The sequence below is a fragment of the Loxodonta africana genome, chromosome 21 (assembly GCF_030014295.1).
Source record: "Loxodonta africana isolate mLoxAfr1 chromosome 21, mLoxAfr1.hap2, whole genome shotgun sequence".
NCBI lineage: Eukaryota > Metazoa > Chordata > Mammalia > Proboscidea > Elephantidae > Loxodonta > Loxodonta africana.
The window spans coordinates 37,280,843-37,299,776 of record NC_087362.1 but is presented as its reverse complement, the minus strand read 5'-3'; positions in this window follow the sequence as shown (position 1 = coordinate 37,299,776).

The following is an 18,934-nucleotide window of genomic DNA, read 5'->3' as shown; positions in this document are numbered from 1 at the left end:
AACAAACTCTAACAGCACTGAAAAGAGAACTGGACAGTTCCATAATAACAGTAGGAGACTTCAACACATCACTCTCAGTAAAGGACAGAACATCTAGAAAGAAACTCAACAAACATACAAAAGATCTAAAGGTCAAAATCAACAAACTCAGCCTCATAGTTATATGTAGAACACTCCTCCCAACAGCAGCAAAGTATACATTCCTTTCCAGCATCCATGGAACATTCTCCAGAACAAACCATATTTTAGCCCACAAAGCCACCCTCATTAAATCCAAAACATGGAAATAATACAAAGCATTCTCTCTGATCATAATGCCATAAAAGTAGAAATCAGTAACAGGAAGAGCAAGAAACAAAATCAAATACATGGAAACAGAATAACACCTTGCTTAAAAACAACTGGATAATAGAAGAAATCAAAGAATCAAAAAAAATTCCTAGAATCAAATGAGAATGAAAACGCATCATACCAAAACCTTTGGGACACAGCAAGGGCAGAGCTGAGAGGTCAATTTATAGCAATAAACACACACACCAAAAAAGAAGAATGGGTCATGTCAAAACATTAGCCCTAAGACTTGAACAAATAGCGAACAGCAAAAAAAAAGTCTACAGCCACCAGAATAAAAGAAATAATAAAGATTAGAGCAGAAATAAGTGAAATAGAGAACAGAAAAATGATAGAATGAATGAGACCAAAAGTCAGTTCTTTGAAAAGATCAACAAAATCAACAAACCGTCGGCCAAACTGACAAAGGAAAAACAGGAGAGGGAGCAAATAATCCATGTAAGAAATGAGATGGGGGACATTACAACACACTCAACTGAAATAAAAAAAAGATCATAAGAGAATACTATGAAAAATTGTACTCAACAAATTTGAGAATGAAGAGGAAAGGGACAAATTTCTAGAAACTCACTACCTACCTAAACTAACACAAACTGAGATAGAAAATCTTAACAGGCTCTTATCAAGAGAAGAGATAGAAGAGGAAATTTAAAAACTCCCAACAAAAAAAATCTCTGGCCTGGACAGCTTCACTGAAGAATTCTACCAAACATTCAGAGAAGAGCTCATACCAGTACTACTCAAACCATTTAAGAGCATAGAAAAGGAAAGAATATTCCTGAATTCATTCCATGAAGCTAGCATAATAATGATACCAAAACAAGCAAAGACACCACAAAAAAAGAAAAGTATAAACCAATATGTCTCACGTTTTCAATGGAAAAATTCTCAACAAAATTCTCGCCAATAGAATTGAGAATCATGTTAATAATAATAATAATACACCACTGTCAAGTAGAATTCATACCAGGTACAGAAACCCTGGTGGCATAGTTGTTAAGAGATACATCTGCTAACCAAAAAGTCAGCAGTTCCAATCCACCAGGCGCCCCTTGGAAACTATGGGGCAATTCTACTCTGTCCTATAGGGTCACTATGAGTCAGAATTGACCCAAGTGCAATGAGTTTGTTTGTGTTTTTCTATGCAATAATTGTTCAACATTAAAAAATCAATCAACATTATTCATCACATAAATAGAACAAAAGAAAAGAATCACACGATCATCTCAATTGATGCAGAAAAAGGCATTTAATAAAAATCATCACTCACGCTGGATAAAAACTCACAATAAAATAGGAATAGAAGAGAAATTTCTCAACATAATAAAGAACATCTATACAAATCAACAGCCAACATCATTGTCAATGGAGAGAGGCTGAAAGCATTCCCCCTGAGGATGGAAACAAGACAAAGATGGCTTTTACCACTACTCTTTTTAACATTGTGATGGAAGTCCTGGCTATAGCAAGAAGGCAAAAAGAAAGAAATAAAGGGAACCAAATTTAGAAAGGAAGGTGTAAAACTATCCCTATTCACAGATGATATGATCCTATATATAGAGAACAGCAAAGATTCCAAAAGAAAACTACTGGAACTAATAGAAAGATTCAGCAGAGTAGAAGGATACAAGATGAACACACAAAAATCAGTTGGATTCCTGTACACCAACAGCGAGGTCTTCAAAAACAAAATCAGGAAAGCAATATCATTTATAATAGCCCCTAAAAAGATAGAATACTTAGGAATAAATCTAACCAGGGACATAAAAGAACTGTACAAAGAAAACTACAAAATACTATTGCAAGAAACCAAAAGAGACCTACGTAAATGGAAAAACATACCATGCTTACGGATAGGAAGACTCAACATAGAGAAAATGTCAATTCTACCCAATCCGATCTACAGATACAACACAACCACAACCCAAATACCAACAGCATTCTTTAACAAGGTGGAAAAACTAATCACCATCTTTATATGGAAAGGAAATAAGCCCTGGATAAGCAAATTATTATTGAAGAAAAAGAACAAAGTAGGTTCTGCTCTCAGGACCTACTATATATCAGGGTAATTAAAGAGCCTGTACTGGTACAATGAGTGACACATTGACCAGTGGAACAGAATCGAGACTCAGGTGTAAACTATTCCATGTATGGTCAGGTGACTTTTAACAAAGGCCTAAAGTCCATTAAACGGGGAAAAGACAGTCCTTTTAACAAATGGTGCTGGAAGAACTGGATGTCCACCTGTAAAAAAAATAAAACAGGACCCATACCTCATATCATACACAAAAACTAACTCAAAATTGATCAAAGATTTAAATATAAAACCTAAAATGATAAAAATCAGGGAAGAAAAAATAGGGACAATGCTAGGGGTCTTAACACATGGGACAAATTCAATACAAACCATAAATAAAAATATATAAACACCAGAAGATAAACTAGATAGCTGGGAGCTCCTAAAATTTAAACATTTATGCTCTTCAAAAGAATTTACTGAAAGAGTAAAAACAGAACCTACGGACTGGGAAAATAATTTAGAAAAGGGTCTAAATTCTAAAATATATAGGATACTTCAACACCTCAATAACAAAAAGACAAATAATGCAATCAAAAAGTGGGTAAAGGATATAAACAGACACTTTACCAAAGAAGACATTCTGCCAGCTAACAGACACACAAGGAAATGCTCTTGGTCATTACCCATTACCCACTGCCCCAATTACCCATTAGAGAAATGCAAATCAAAACTACAATGAGCTACATCTCACCCGACATTACTGGGATGCATCAAAAAAACAGAAAATAGCCAACGATGGAGAGGTTGTGGGGAGACCGGAACTTTTACGCACTACTGTTGGAAACGTAAAACAGTACAACCACTATGGAAAATGATATGACACTTCCTTAAAAAGCTAGAAATAGAAATACTGTATGATCCAGCAATCCCACTCCTTGGAATACACCCTAGAGAAATAAGAGCTATCACACAAATAGACATATGCACACCCATGTTCATTGTAGCAATATTCACAATAGCAAGAAGATGGAAACAATCTAAGTGTCCATCAACGGATGAACAGATAAACAAATTATGGCACATACACAATGGAATACTACACAACCATAAAGAACAATGATGAATCCCTGAAACATAAATATTGTATGAGACCACTATTATGAAAACCCAAGAAAAATTTTACACACAGGAGAAAAAACAATCTTTGATGGGTAGGAGAGAAGAGGGAGGTGAGGCGGGCGGAATCACTAACTAGATAATCAAAACCCAAAAACCCACTGCCGTCAAGTCGATTCTGACTCATAGTGACCCTATAGGACACAGTAGAACTGCCCCGTAGAGTTTCCAAGGAGTGCCTGGTGGATTCGAACTGCCGACCTTTTGGTTAGCAGCCGTAGCACTTAACCACTACACCAGCGGGGTTTCCAACTAGATAATAGACAAGTGTTAACTTTGGTGAAAGGAAAGACAACACACAATATAGTGGAAGTCAGCACAACTTGACCAAAGCAAAGCCATAGAAGCTTCCTAGACACATCCAAACACTTTGCAGGACCAAGTTACTGGGGCTGAGGGCTAGGACCATATTCTCAGGGGACAACTAAAACAATTGGTATAACATAGTTCATAAAGAAAATGTTCTACATCCTGCTTTGGTAAGTAGCACCTGGGGTCTTAAAAGCTTGTGAGCAGCCTTCTAAAATACATCTATTGGTCCCATAACGTTCAGAGCACAGGAGAATGAAGAAAATCAAAGACACAAGTAAACTATCAGTCCAAAGGACTAGTGAACCTCTACCACCCTGAGCCCAGAAGAACTAGATGGTCCTCAGCTACTAGCACCGAGTTCTCTGACAAGGATCGCAGTACAGGGTTCCAGACAGAATGGGAGAAAAATGTAGAACAAAATTCAAATTCACAAAAAAAGACAAAACTTATTGGTCTGACAGAGACTGGAAAACCCCAAGACTATGGTCCCTGGACACCCTACTAACTCTGAACTTAAGCCATTCCCGAAATCCACCTTTCAACCAAAGATTAGATAGGCCTATAAAACAAACAATAACATGTGAGGTACATTCTTCTTAGTTCAATCAAGTATATGAGAACAAATCGGCAACACCTGCCCAAAAGCAAAGACGAGAAGGCAGGATGGGACATAAAACCTGGACAAATGGACATGAGGAACCCAGGGTGTAAAGGAAAATGGGGAGAGTGCTGATACATTGTGGGGACTGCAACCAATGTCACAAAAAAATTTGTGCATAAATTTTGAACGAGAAAATACTTTACACTGTAAACTTTCACCTAAAACACAGTAAAATTAAATTATAAAAAAAGGAAAGAAAGAAAACCCCATGGAGCACAGGTCTACTCTGACACACATGGGGTGGCCATGAGTCGAAATCAACTTGGTGGCAATTGGTATGGTAATAGTTTCCAGAGATAACAGCAAAGTCCTTTTGAGAGTATTCAGTCTTAAAAGTCAGTACATCCACTTCCTGATGGCAGACATGATTCATCGTACCCTTTACCAGACCTAGAACATCCCATTAACTTTGCTCCTCCATGTCTGCCCTGCATTCCTTCCATTTGACTTTCCAATGACTCTGCTTTAGGAGGCTGACCTATGTGTATTACAACAACGGGCTCTCTTGCATTCTGGCTTCTTTTTGGGTGTATCCAATGAACAGTACCAGCCAGAGATCAGACAACAGGAGGAGAATGAATCGGGGTAGCTGTCCCTGGGCTCCCTCTATACTAGGCACTGTGTGTTTCTGTGTCCCTCTATGTAAGGTGGCCTTCTGTATACAGCTGGCCTCTTGGTGTTCCCATTACAGCCTCCTCTCCTTGATCCTTCAGGCCTGGGATGGTACACCTCAGGTGATCAGTACTCTCAGTTTGCCTCTCTTCAACCATACCCACATCTTTGTAAGTACTCACTTTGTTATCTCTCCCGAAATTATTTAGATTTCATGTGCCATGTTTTCTGCTGGGACCCTGGCCATGTGCTCTCTTCCTAAATGCACCTCTCCATACAGCTCAGCCTAGTGAACTCCTGCTGATACTTCAGAGAGGAGTGGAAACTCTGCCTCCTCCATGAGGAAGTGAGAAGAAACAGTGTTGACTGGAGTCCTACAGACCTGAGGTCACGTCCTGACTCTGCTCGGTGACCAGGGACAAGTGACGTCCATTCTCTGAGAATGGAGTCATCGTGAGGATTACGCACCCTGTAAATGTGAGTTCCCATCCCCGAGATACTAGCAGTGATTCATACATTTTCTTTGCTCCTATAGCGTTTTCAAACACCTTTAGTGGGATATAATTCACATACCATACAATTCACTTGTTTAAAGTGTGTATCTCAATGGCTTTTAGTATATTCAGAATTATACAGTAAAATCTGCAAAAGCCTGTGTAAGGCAGAAACCTGTCAGAGAAAGAAAACACGGATATTTTCCACTAAAACGAGCAAGAGAAAATTGGTAAGAGTGCACCCTGTCGAAGGTGGAAAACTTGTGAGACTTATAAAAATGAGGCAGAGTTCCAGCTCTGACAGTTTTCACTATACATCTATTAGCTCAATCAATTTAAGAAGAGTTTAATCATGCAAAAAGGAAATCATGCTACCACTTTTATTCCCCCCATTTAGTCCTTGACAGCCCCAATCTACTTTTTCTTAACTGCTATACTTTATTTTATTTTTAAATGTTTTTTTGTGCTTTAGATGAGGGTTTACAGATCATATTAGTTTCTCATTAAACAATTAATACACATATTGTTTTGTGACATTGGTTGCCAACCCCGCAACGTGTCAACACTCTCCCCTTCTCGAACCTGGGTTTCCCATTTTCATTCCTCTAGCTTTCCCGTCCCCTCCTGCCTTCTTGTCCTTGCCCCTGGGCTGGTGTGCCCATTTAGTTTCGTATACACAGTTGAGCTACGTGTATTATTGTTTGATTTATGGGCCTGTCTAATCTTTGGCTGAAGGGTGAACCTCACGAGTGATTTCAGTACTGAGTTAAAAGGGCGTCAGGGAATACATTCTCAGGGTTTCTGCAGTCTCTGTCAGAACAGTAAGTCTGGTCTTTTTTATTTTTTTATTGTGAGTTAGAATTTTGTTCTACATTTTTCTCTAGCTCTGTCCAGGACCCTTTATTGTGATCTATGTCAGAGCGGTAGCCGACTGCCATCTAGTTGTGCTGGCCTCAGTCTGGTGGAGGCTGTGGTCATTGTGGTCCATTAGTCCTTTAGACTAATCTTTCCCCTATGTCTTTGGTTTCTTCACTCTCTCTTGCTCCACGCAGGGTGGGACCAGTGGAGTATTTTAGATGGCTGCTCACGAGCTTTTAAGACCCCAGATGCTACTCACCAAAGGAGGGTGTAGAACATATTCTTTATAAACTATGTTGTACCAAGTGAGTTAGATATCCTCTGCGACCATGGTCACCAGCCCTCAGCCCAGTAATTTGGTCCCTCAGGGTGTTTGCATGTGTCTGTGAAGCTTCCATGACCTTTCCGCAGTCAAGTTGTGCTGACAGTATTGTGTACTGTCTTACCCTTCACCAAAGTTACTGCTTACCTACTGTCTAGATAGTGTTTTTCCTTCCCCATACCTTGCCTCCCTGGTAATCATCAAAGGTCATTTCCTTCTGTGCATAAACCTTTCCTTGAGTTTTTATAATAGTGGTCTCAACCAGTATTTGTCCTTTTGTGATTGACTTATTTCACTCAGCATAATGCCTTCCGGATTCACCCATGTTGTGAGATGTTTCACAGATTCATCAATGTCCTTTATTACTGCATCGTATTCCCTCGTGTGTGTGTACCGTAGTTTGTTTATCTATTCCTCTGCTGATGGGCACTTAGGTTGTTTCCATCTTTTTGCTACTGTGAATAATGCTGCAGTGAACATGGGTGTGCATATGTCTATTCGTGTGATGGCTCTTATTTCTCTAGGATATATGCCTAGGAGTAGGATTGCTGGATTGTATGATATTTCTATTTCTAGCTTTTTAAGGAAGCGCCATATTATTTTCCAAAATCGTTGTACCATTTTGCATTCCCACTAGCAGTGCATAAGAGTTCCAATCTCCTTGCAACCTCTTCAACATTTGTTATTTTCTGTTTTTTGTGTGTGTGTGTGTGTGCCAGTAATGTTGGAGTGAGATGGTGTTTCATTGTAATTTTGAAATGTGTCTGTTAGCTGCCAGAATGTCTTCTTTGGTGAAGTGTTTGTTCATATCCTTTGCCCATTTTTTAATTGGACTATTTGTCTTTTTATTGTAGAGGTGTTGGATTTTCCTGTAGATTTTAGAGGTTAGACCTTCATCGCATGTGTCATAGCCAAAATTTTTTTCCCAGTCTATGTGTTTTCTTGTTACTCTTTTGGTGTTGGTTGGCAGTTTTTTTTTTCTTTCAAGGTTTTACATATGTCATCTGTTATGGATTGAATTGTGTCTCCCAAAAATGTATGTCAACCTGGTTAGGCCATGATTCCCAGTATTGTGTGATTGTTCACAAATTTGTCATCTGATGTGATTTTCCTATGTATCGTTAAGTCCTACCCCTGTGATGTTAATGAGGCAGGGTTAGAGGCAATTATGTTAATGAGGCAGGACTCAATCTACAAGATTAGGTTGTATCTTGAGTCATTCTCTTTTGAGATATAGAAGAGAGAATCGAGCAGACAGATGAGGGGGCCTCCTACCACCAAGAAAGCAAAGCTGGGAGCATAGCACATACTTTGGATCCAGGGTCCATGCTCTGAGAACCTCCTTGACCAGGGGAAGATTGATGACATGGACCTTTACCCAGAGCCAACAGAGAGAGAGCCTTTACCTGGAACTGGCATCCTGAATTCAGGCTTCTAGCCTCCTAGACTGTGAGTGAATAAATCTCTCTTTGTTAAAACCACCCACTTGTGGATATGTGTTACAGCAGCACTAGATAACTATGGCATCATCCCATTGCATTCTTGCCTGCAGTTCCTGCTGAGCAATCAGAGCTTACTTAGTCTTAGTTTCCCCATTGCAAGTGACTTTTTGTTTTTATTTGAGCTGCTCTCAAAATTCTTTCTTTGTCTTTGGTTTTGGCAAGTGTGATTATGATATATCTTGGTGACTTTCTTTGGAAACCCTGCTGGCATAGTGGTTAAGTGCTACAGCTGTTAACCAAGAGGTCGGCAGTTCAAATCTGCCAGGTGCTCCTTGGAAACTCTATGGGGCAGGTCTACTCTGTCCTATAGGGTCGCTATGAGTCAGAATCGACTTCACAGCAGTGGGTTTTGTGACTTTCTTTTGGAATCTATCCTATACGGAGTTTGTTGAGCTTCTTAGATGGTCAACTTTTCATCTCTCATGATAGCTGAGAAGTTTTCTGCTAGCAAATCTTCAACAATCTTTTTTGTGTTTTCCATTTTCTCCACCCTCTTCTGGAACTCCAATCATGCACAAATTTTTGCTCTTGATTGAGTTCCACATAAGTCTTACTTGTTTTCTTTCTTTATTCTTTTCTCTGATTTTTCCTCAATTAAAGTGGTGTCCATGGATTTGTCTTCCATCTCGCTGATTCTGTCTTCCATTTTTTTCTCATTTGCTCCTAAAACTTTCTATTGAGTTGTCCATTTCTGAAATTTTGTTGTTGATCTTTTGGATATCTAATTGCTGTTTTTGTATGATTTCTTATTCTTTATTTATTTTGACATTTTGCAATTGTATTATTTTCCTGAATTCTTCTGTTGCTTTGTCTGTGTTTTCCTTGATTTTGGCTATGTTTTCATTGATTTTGTCTGTGTTTTCTTTGATCTCTTTCCCAATCTCTTGGAGAGGCCTAAATATTAGTCCTTTGAATTCTATAACAGGTAGTTTCACTGCCTTTTCTTCTGCTGGAAGGTCAGTTGATTCTTTATTTTGGTCACTTGCTGGAGCCATCTTGTCCTGCTCTTTTTTTTATATGTTTTGATATTGTCTGCTGTATCTGAAACAATAAGGTATTATTTTCTTTATTTATTGGTTGTATATTAATTTCTTTCATCCTATTTCTTTGTTTCGTTTTGATATGTCAGTGTGGGTGGGCCAGGAGTACTTTGTTGCTTGCTTGTTTGTGGGCATAATAACTCTTACCACCTTGTCTGGGTGGGCAGGGCAGAAGCAGTCCCGGTGAGCTCACTTCACTGTACACTAGTTTAGCAAGGTGGCTGATGGCAGACTGGGTGGGCACTGTTTCCTCCTGATATTGATCAAGAAGTGTGGAAGCATTTACAACCCCTTGCCAGATAGGCAGAGTTGTCAGACAGGGAGTGATATGGGCTCATTTCCCACTGTTCAGCAGCTGATTGAATGGTGGGAGGGGCAGTCACTTCCAGTGCAGTGGCAGGCCTCAGTGCCAGGGATGCTCTAGCATCCACAAGGTGGGGCCAGCTGTATGGGAGGGTGATGTATGGTGCTAGTTGGGGGGGAGGGGAGAAAAAGAAAAGAAGAGAGAGAGAGAGAAAAAAATAAAAACAACAAAAAAGGGCAGCTGTTGTTGGGGGTGGGTGGACCTGGGAGCTGTCATGGAGTGGGAGGTAGAAAGAAAAAATTTTTTAAATGGTGGAGGAATGGGGGCCAGTGGGTTGGGGCAGGGCAGATCTTAGAAGACAGTGGACCTGTGCACACGTGGCACTCTATCCATGCTGGTACAGTGGGGGTCGACTGAAAGGAGGGAAGGTGACATGCAGAGCTAAGTTGAACAGAGAAAGAAAAGGAAAGGAATAAAACCAAAACCAAAAAACCAAATCCCTTGCCATCGAGTAGATTCCAACTCATAGAGGCCCTATAGAACAGAGTAGAGCTGCCTCACAGGGCTTCCAAGGAGCAGCTGGTGATTCAAATGGCTGATCTTTTGGTTAGCAACCGTAGCTAACAACTGTGCAACCAGGGTTCCGGAAAGGAATAAAGAGGGGGGAAAAAGAGGAAGAGGAAATAGCAGGCAGGATCTGGTGAGTGAGGTTGGGCAGACCTGGGGCTCAGTGGAAGAGAGGGGAGGTGATATACTGGGCAAGGCGGGAGGGACAAAGAAAAGAAAGAAGAAAAAAAATGGCTGTGTGGAGGGCGTTACAGATGAAGGTGAGGTGGGCCTTGGCAGCAGCAAGCCAGTGCACCAGTGGCTCTCTAGCTGCAGCAGTTCAGCAGGGTCCAGCAGGAAGAGGGGTAAGTGGCATACACGGCTACACAGGTGGGAGAAAGAAAAGGAGGAAAGAGAAAAAAATAAATTAAAAAAAAACAGTTGTGTGGTGGGGGCCAGTGGTGGGGGTGGGGTGGGCCCGAGAGCCAGTGAGAAGGGACAGGAGGTGATGTACAGGGGGCTAGGTTGGAGGGAGAAAGAAAAGAAAGAAGTACAAGAATAAAGACTGTGGAAAAAAATGGCAGTGTGCTGAGAGCCACTAGGTAGAGGTGGGGTGAACTCGAGGCAGCAAAGAGCCAGTTGTCCTGGTCCTTCGTTCTGTTTCATTGGTCAATGTGTCTGTCGTTGCACCAGTACCAGGCTGTTTTGCTACCGTAGCTGTATAGTAGGTTCTGAGTAGGTAGTGCAAGGCTTCCTATTTTGTTCTTTTTCTTCAAAAGTGCTTTACATGTCCGGGGCCGCTTTCCTTTCCACATAAAGTTAATGATTAGCTTTTCCATCTTGTTAAAGAATGCTGTTGGTATGTGGATCGAGATTGCATTATATTTGTAGATTGCTTTGGGTAGAATTGACATTTTCACAATGTTGAATCTACCTATCCATAAGCATGGTATGTTTTTCCATTTATGTAGGCCTGTTCTGGTTTCTTGCAGTACCATTTTGTAGTTATCTTTATACAGATCTTTTACCTCCCTGGTAAGATTTATTCCTAAGCATTCTATCTTTTTAGGGGCTATTATAAATGGTATTGTTTTCCTGATTTCCTTTTCGAAGTTCTCATCGTTGGTGTATAGGAATCCAACTGATTTTTGTATGTTGATCTTGTATCCTGCTACTCTACTGAATCTATTAGTTCAAGTAGATTACTTGTGGAGTCTTTTGGGTTCTCTGTATAGTATCATATCATCTGCAAATAGGGATAATTCTACTTCTTTCTTACCAATTTGGGTCCCCTTTATTTCTTTCTCTTGCCTTATTGCTCTAGCTAGAACTTCCAGCTAGTAGGAGTAGTGATAAAGGGCATCGTAGTCTTGTTCCTGTTAACAGGGGGAATGTTTTCAGCCTCTCTGCATTCAGAATGATGTTGGCTGTTGGTTTTATATATAGATGCCCTTTATTATGTTGAGGAATTTCCCTTCTATTTCTATTTTGTTGAGAGCTTTTATCAGAAATGGGTGTTGGACTTTGTCAAATGCCTTTTCTACATCCATTGAGATGATCATATGATTCTTTCCTTTTGCTTTATTTATGTAGTGGATTATGTTGATTGATTTTCTAATGTTGAACCATCTTTGCATACTTGGTATGAATCCCCACTTGGTCGTTGTTGTATTATTTTTTTGATATGATGCTGAACTCTATGGGCTAGAATTTTGCTAGGAATTTTTTCATCTATATTTATGAGAGACATTGGTCTGTAATTTTCGTTTTTTGTGATGTCTGTCTTTGGCTGGTTTTGGTATCAGGGTTATGCTTCATAGAATGAATTTGGAAGTATCCCTTTCTTTTCTATGTTCTGAAATAGTTTGAGTAGTACTGGTGTGAGCTCTTCTCTGAATGTTTGGTAGAATTCTCCAGTGAAGTCATCTGGGCCAGGATTTTTTCTTTTTTTTTTGGAATTTTGTTTAATTACCTTTTCAATCTCTTCTTTTGCTATGGGTCTGTTCTGATTTTCTGTCATAGTTTGCTTTAGTTTAGGTAGGTAGCGTGTTTCTAGAAATTTGTCGATTTCCACTAGGTGTTCAAATTTGTTGGAGTGTAGTTTTTTGTAGTACTCTGTTATGATTCTTTTTTATTTCAGTTGAGTGTGTTGTAATGTCCCCCATTTTATTTCTTATTTGGATTGTTTTCTTTCTCTCTTTTTTTTTTTAATTTGACCGATGGTTTGTCGATATTGTTGACCCTTTCAAAGAACCAACTTTTGGTTTTGCTGAATCTTTCTATTCTCTATTTCATTTATTTCTGCTCTGATCTTTATTATTTCCTTTCTTCTGGTGGCTGTGGGCCTCTTTTGCTGTTCTCTATTTGTTGGAGTTGTATAGCTAATGTTTTGACTATGGCCCATTTGTCTTTTTTGATATGTGAGTATATTGCTATAATTGGACCTCTCAGCACTGCCTTTGGTGTGTTCCAAAGGTTTTGGAATGATGCATTTTCATTCTTGTTTGGTTCTAGGACTTTTTTGATTCCCTCTTTGATTTCTTCTATTACCCAGTGCTTTTCAAGCAAAGTGTTATTCGGTTTCCATATATTTGATTTTTTTTCCTTGCTTTTCCTGATATTGATTTCTACTTTTATATGTTGTGATCAGAAAAGATGCTTTGTATTATCTTCAGGTTTCATATTTTGTTAAGGGTTGCTTTGTGGCCTAAGATTTGGTTTATTCTGGAGAAAGTTCCTAGGATGTTGGAAAAGAATGTATACTTTGCTGCTGTTGGGCGAAGCATTCTATATATGTCTATGAGGTCGAGTTGGTTGATTGTGGCCTTTAGATCTTCTGTATCTTTGTTGAGTTTCTTTCTAGATGTTCTGTCCTTTACCGAGACTGGTGTGTTAGAGTGTCTCCTACTATCATTGTAGAACTGTCACATTATCTATTAGAGTTCGTTTTATGTATTTTGGAGGCCTGTCGTTGGGTGCATGGTTATGCCCTCATGGTAGACTGCCCTTTAATTAGTATATAATATCATTCTTTGTCTTTTGTGATGGGTTTTATTTTAAAGCCTGTTTTATCCAAGATTAGTATTGCCACTCCTCTTTTTGGTGGCTGTTTGCTTGATTTTTTTTCATCCTTTGATTTTTAATATATTTATGTCTTTGTGTTTAAGGTATGTCTCTTTTAGATAGCATATTGATGGATCCTCTTTTTTAATCCATTCTGTCACTCTCTGTCTCTTTATGGGTGCATTTAAGCCATTTACGTTCAGTGCAATTATCGGTAAGTGTGAATTTATTGCTGTCATTTTGTAGAGCTTTATATTGTGGTGCTGATGTTTTCTTTTTTCCTCGTACTCGCCTGTGCTGAGTTCCTTTTGTTTGTGGATTTTTTTTTCATGCCTTTTGTTTTTGTAGTTTTTGTTTTTACTAAGACTTTACACTTTTCTTTTTTATTTTGATGAGTAGGGTTGTTAACTTCCTTTGTGGTTGCCTTGAAATCTACCCCTATCTTCCTAAGTTTAAACCAGACTTTTATTACTTGATATTGCCTTGACTTCCTCTCCGTTTGAAAGTTCTATACCTAAGCCAATTACTCCCTCTTTTATCGTTCTGACGTTGTTGTCCTTTACAGATTGACATCACTGGTTCCCTGTTGTAAATCTTTTAGTTTTGTTTTATCCTTGAGAGTTCATTATGTAGGTTGGTATCTGGCTGATGCTGTCCTCTGTCCTCAATTCAGATTGTTGTCTGATGTTCTTTTGTTCTCTAACCAAAGAACTCCCTTTTATAGTTCTTGTAAGTTTGGTTTGGTTTTTACATATTCTCTTAATTTCTGTTTATCTGTAAATGTCCTAATTTCCCCATCACATTCAAGTGAGAATTTTGCTGGATGTGTTAATCTTGGTTGGCAATTTTTTTTCTATCAAGGTTTTGTGTATGTCATCCTATTATCTTCTTGTGTGCATGGTTTCTGCTGAGTAATCAGACCTTAGTCTTACTGTTTCCCCTTTATATGTATCTTTTTGTTTTTCTCAAGCTGCTCTCAGGATTCTATCTTTATCTTTGGTTTTGGCGAGTTTGATTATGATATGTCTTGGTGACTTTCTTTTGGAGTGTATCCTATATGGGGTTCGTTGAGCTTTTTGGACGGTCAGCTTTTCATCTTTCATGATACTAGAGAAATTTTCTATCAGCAAATCTTCAATGATCCTCTCTGTGTTTTCCATTTTTTTCCCTTGTTCTGGAACTCTGATCATGTGCAAACTTTTGTTCTTGTTCTCAGGTTTTTTTCATTTTCCTTTATTCTTTTCTCTAATTTTTCCTCAAAGTGGTATCCAAGGATTTGTCTTCAAATCCTTGACCTGGTTTCCATTGTTTCAAATTTGCTCCTAAAACCTTCTCTTGCACTGTGCATTTTTGAAATCTTTTTGTTTGTCTTTTGGATTTCTAATTGCTGTTTTTGTATGATTTCTAATTGTTTATTTACTTTGACATTTTGTTCATATATTATCTTCCTGAATTCTTCCATTGCTTCTTCAGTTTTCCCTGATTTTGTCTGTATTTTCCACGATTTCATCTATTTTTTCCTTATTTTAGTCTGTGCTTTCCTTCATCTCTTTCCCAATCTCTTGGAGAGCTCTGAATATTAGACTTTCAAATTCCCTGTCAGGTAGTTCCAGTGCCTTTTATTCTACAAGAAGGTCATCTGATATTTTGTTTTGGTTGCTTACTGGAGCCATTCTGTCCTGTTATATATATACGTTCTGATATTATCTGCTGTCTCCAGTGCATTCAGGAATTATTTTCTTCATTTATCAATTGTAGATTTGTTTGTTTCATCCCACTTTTTTGTTTTATTTGGTTATGTGTGGGCCAGCAGGCTGGATGGGTTTTGTTGCTTGCTCATCTGTGCTCATGATATTTCTCACCAACTTGTCCAGGTGGGCAGGGCCAGTTGCTCAGCTATGGTGCAGCAGAGCAGGTCCAGCAGGAGGGCAGCACGGGGATGGGTTGTTTATGGAACTATGCAGGGCCGATGGACTGGGGCCAGGGGGCAGTGAGAGGCAGGGTGTGGGGGCCCGTGACAGTGCCGGTCGTGGGTGTGATGTTTGGAGAGCAGTGCAGATAGGCAAAGGGGAAGGCAGAGGTTGTGATGTGTGGAGCTAAGAGGGTGAAAAAAAGGAGAGAAACAGAAGCCAAAAAAAAGAAAAGCAAAACAAAAAAAAAGAAGAAGAAGTAAAATGATGGTGCAATGGGATTTGGCAGATGGGGGTGGGACAGACCCAGGGTGGCCTCATGCCAGTGGCTCTCTAGTTCAGCAGTGCAGCATGGTCACTTGAGAAGGGGTGGGGGTAGCGCATAGGGTTAGGTTGGTGGGAGAAAGGAAAGAAAGGAAGGGAGAGAGAGTGAGAATAAACAGAAAAAAAAAGAGCAAAGCAAACAGACAAAAAATATATGGCACTGAGGGAGCCAGCCAATGGGGGCAGTGCAGATCCAGAGAGGCTGTATGCCTGTGGCTCTCTAGCTAAGTATTGCAGTATGGCCCTTCGAGAAGAGGCGCAGAAGGCACATGGGGCTAGGTGGGTGGCAGAAAGGAAAGGGAAGAAGTAAAAGAGAGAGAAGAAAAAAACAAGCAAGTCAGATCAAACAAAACAAAACCAACAACAAAAATATACATATGACACTGAGGGAGCTGGCCTGTCGTGGCAGCACTCACCCAGGGAGGCCATGACAGTGGCTCTCTAGCCGAGCAGTGTGGCACAGCCTGTTGAGAAGGGGCAAGGATAGCACAATGGGTCTAGCTGGGCAGGAGAAAGGAAAGGAAGGAAGGGAGAAAGAAGAAACAAAAAAAGCCAAAAAAAAATTTTTTTTAAATATGGCACTGGGGAACCAACCTTTGGGGACAGGGCAACCTAGGCTGCAGTGAGCTGGTGTCTCTCTGGCCAAAGAACCGTGGCCTGCTGGAAAGCAATGAAGGCCACCTAGAGGAAAGAAGGGTGGGAGGTAAGGAAGCATGTATCCCTGGTTACCGAGTGCTCTGTCTCTTGCTGGCCCTCCATGAAGTTGCCTTCCCATACTTCCTGCCCACGTTCCTTGGTGGCCATAGTCCTATATGGTGAATCCATGCCATGTTAGCTGGTAGGGGACCTCCACTTTATAGCTGTCCTTGTTCTCTGTTCTCTGTCAGTTTCACATTCAATTCAGCACTTAATCAAGTTCTTTATCCCTTAGGGTTCCACAATTGATGTTTGTATCTGTTTTACTTAGTTTTATGGATCTTTGCTGCAGAGGGATGGCATGGTGTTTCTCTCTATAGTGCCATGTTGGCTTTGCCTCCACTAATCTACTCTCTGTCTCTATGAATTTGCCTATTTGGGACATTTCCTATAAATGGAATCATGCAATATGTAGTCCCTTGTGTCTAGTTTCTTTCATGTAGCATAATGCTTTCAAGTCTCATCCACATTTTGTCATACATAAGTACTTCATCCCTTCATCCCTTTTTATTGACAAATAATTTCCATCGTATGATATACCAAAAAAAAAAAAAAAAAGGTTGCCATCAAGTTGATTCCGACTCAGGGAGAACCCTCATGTTTCAGAAGAAAACTGCATTTCATAGAGTTTTCAATGTCTGTAATCTTACGGAAGTAGATCACTAGAACTTTCTTCAAGAAGCAATAGACAGAAAATAAAAATCACTGTAGAGTATGATGGGTCATAAGGACAAAGGCTGAACAATACTGTATTAAAATAGGAAAACATTTTTTTCTGGTTAAATATATGTGGAAGTGGGCTTTGTGTAAGGTTCTGTATATTAGGATGAATGTATGGAATAATTTAGAATGTAACATTACAATGACTGAAATATAATGTACCAAATCATAATTACACTAATGTCTGAGTAAAATAATAATAATTTCTGAGTTAGAAAAACTCTTGGGACTACAGACCAGAGGAAGGCTATAAATGTAAATGAAAGACAGAATGGTGCAGGAGGAAGTGTGTTGGAGTTTGTGAGGAGTTCATGCAGCTGACAGATAATAAACCCTTTTTTGGATGAGTACATGGAATATACTGAGCCTATATGCTTGAAAGCACCTTAGCATACTATCATCCTGCCATCTTTTTCCATTGTTGTGCTTGCAACTCTGCAGGCAGCATCCATCCATGCAGACTTGCCTTGGTTGCTTAAAAACTCTCTTGTGTGAAGAAAATGTTGAATAATAAGATGATGATATTACTTGTCTGCTAACTTCTGAGTGTTGACTGGTAATGCCAGCTATTATGGCAGCAATTAACTGCTCTTCCTGTTCCCTGCCACCATCAAATATGGCAGAGTTCACCTGGAGATTCTGTGATAAGAAATCAAGAGAGTCTATAAAATGTTCTGAAGTTAAAGAGAAAGGTGTAGTGTTGAGTAAGGTTCAAAGATCATCCCATGAAATAGTTTACAATGGGAGATCATTTAGCCAGAAACACCATGATCTGATCTCTTAAAGAGTAATATGATACTTCTGGATTTAGATATATTAACCTCAAACAAGGAGCCCTGGTGGTGCAGCAGCTTAGTGCTTGGCTGCTAACTGAAAGATCAGCAGTTTGAACCCACCAGGGGCTCCATGGGAGAAAGATGTAGCAGTCTGCTTCCATAAAGATTACAGCTTTGGAAACTACATGGCAGTTCTACTCTGTCCTATACGGTTGCTATGAGTCAGAATCGACTCAACAGCATATAACAACAACAAACTCAAATGAGTAGAATGATAAAAAGAGAGAGAAAAAATCTTAGAACATTATATGGGATCTATGGCAAAATAAAAAATAAAATTAGTTTTAAATTCATGTATATGCTAAAAAAAAAAAGCTTTATTTAATATAAATGTATCATGCAAACTGTATGCTGTACAAATAACCCAAGAACCTGGACTGTATGAAGAACATAGCATCAGGATTGGAGGAAGACTCATTAACAACCTGTGACATGCAGATGACACAACCTTGCTTACTGAAAGTGAAGAGGACCTGAAGCACTTACTAATGAAGATCAGAGACCACAGCCTTCAGTATGGATCACACCTCAACATAAAGACAACAAAAATCCTCACAACTGGACCAATAAGCAACATCATGATAAAAGGAGAAAATATTGAAGTTGTCAAGTATTTCATTTTACTTGTATCCACAATCAACACCCATGGCAGCAGCAGTCAAGGAATCAAATGATGTATTGCACTGGCAAATCTTTTGCAAAAGACCTCTTCAAAATGTTAAAAAGCAAAGATGTCACTCTAAGGACTAAGGTACAACTGACCCAAGCCATGGTATTTTCAATCGCCTTCATACGCATGCAAAAGCTGGACAACGAATAAAGAAGAACAAAAAAGAATTAATGCCTTTGAATTATGGTGTTGGCAAAGAATATTGAGTATACCATGGACTGCCAGAAGAATGAACAAGTCTATCCTGGAAGAAGTACAGTCAGAATTCTCCTTAGAAGTGAGGATGGCGAGACTTCGTCTTGTGTACTTTGGGCATGTTATCAGGAGGGACCAATTCCTGAAGAAGGACAAAATGCTTTGTAAATTAGTCAGCAAACAAGAGAAAGATCCTCAACAAGATGAATTGACACAGTGGCTGCAACAATGGGCTCAAACATAGCAGTAATTGTCAGGACGGTGCAAAACTAGGCAGTGTTTCGTTCTAACGTACACAGGGTCGCTATGAGTTGGCACC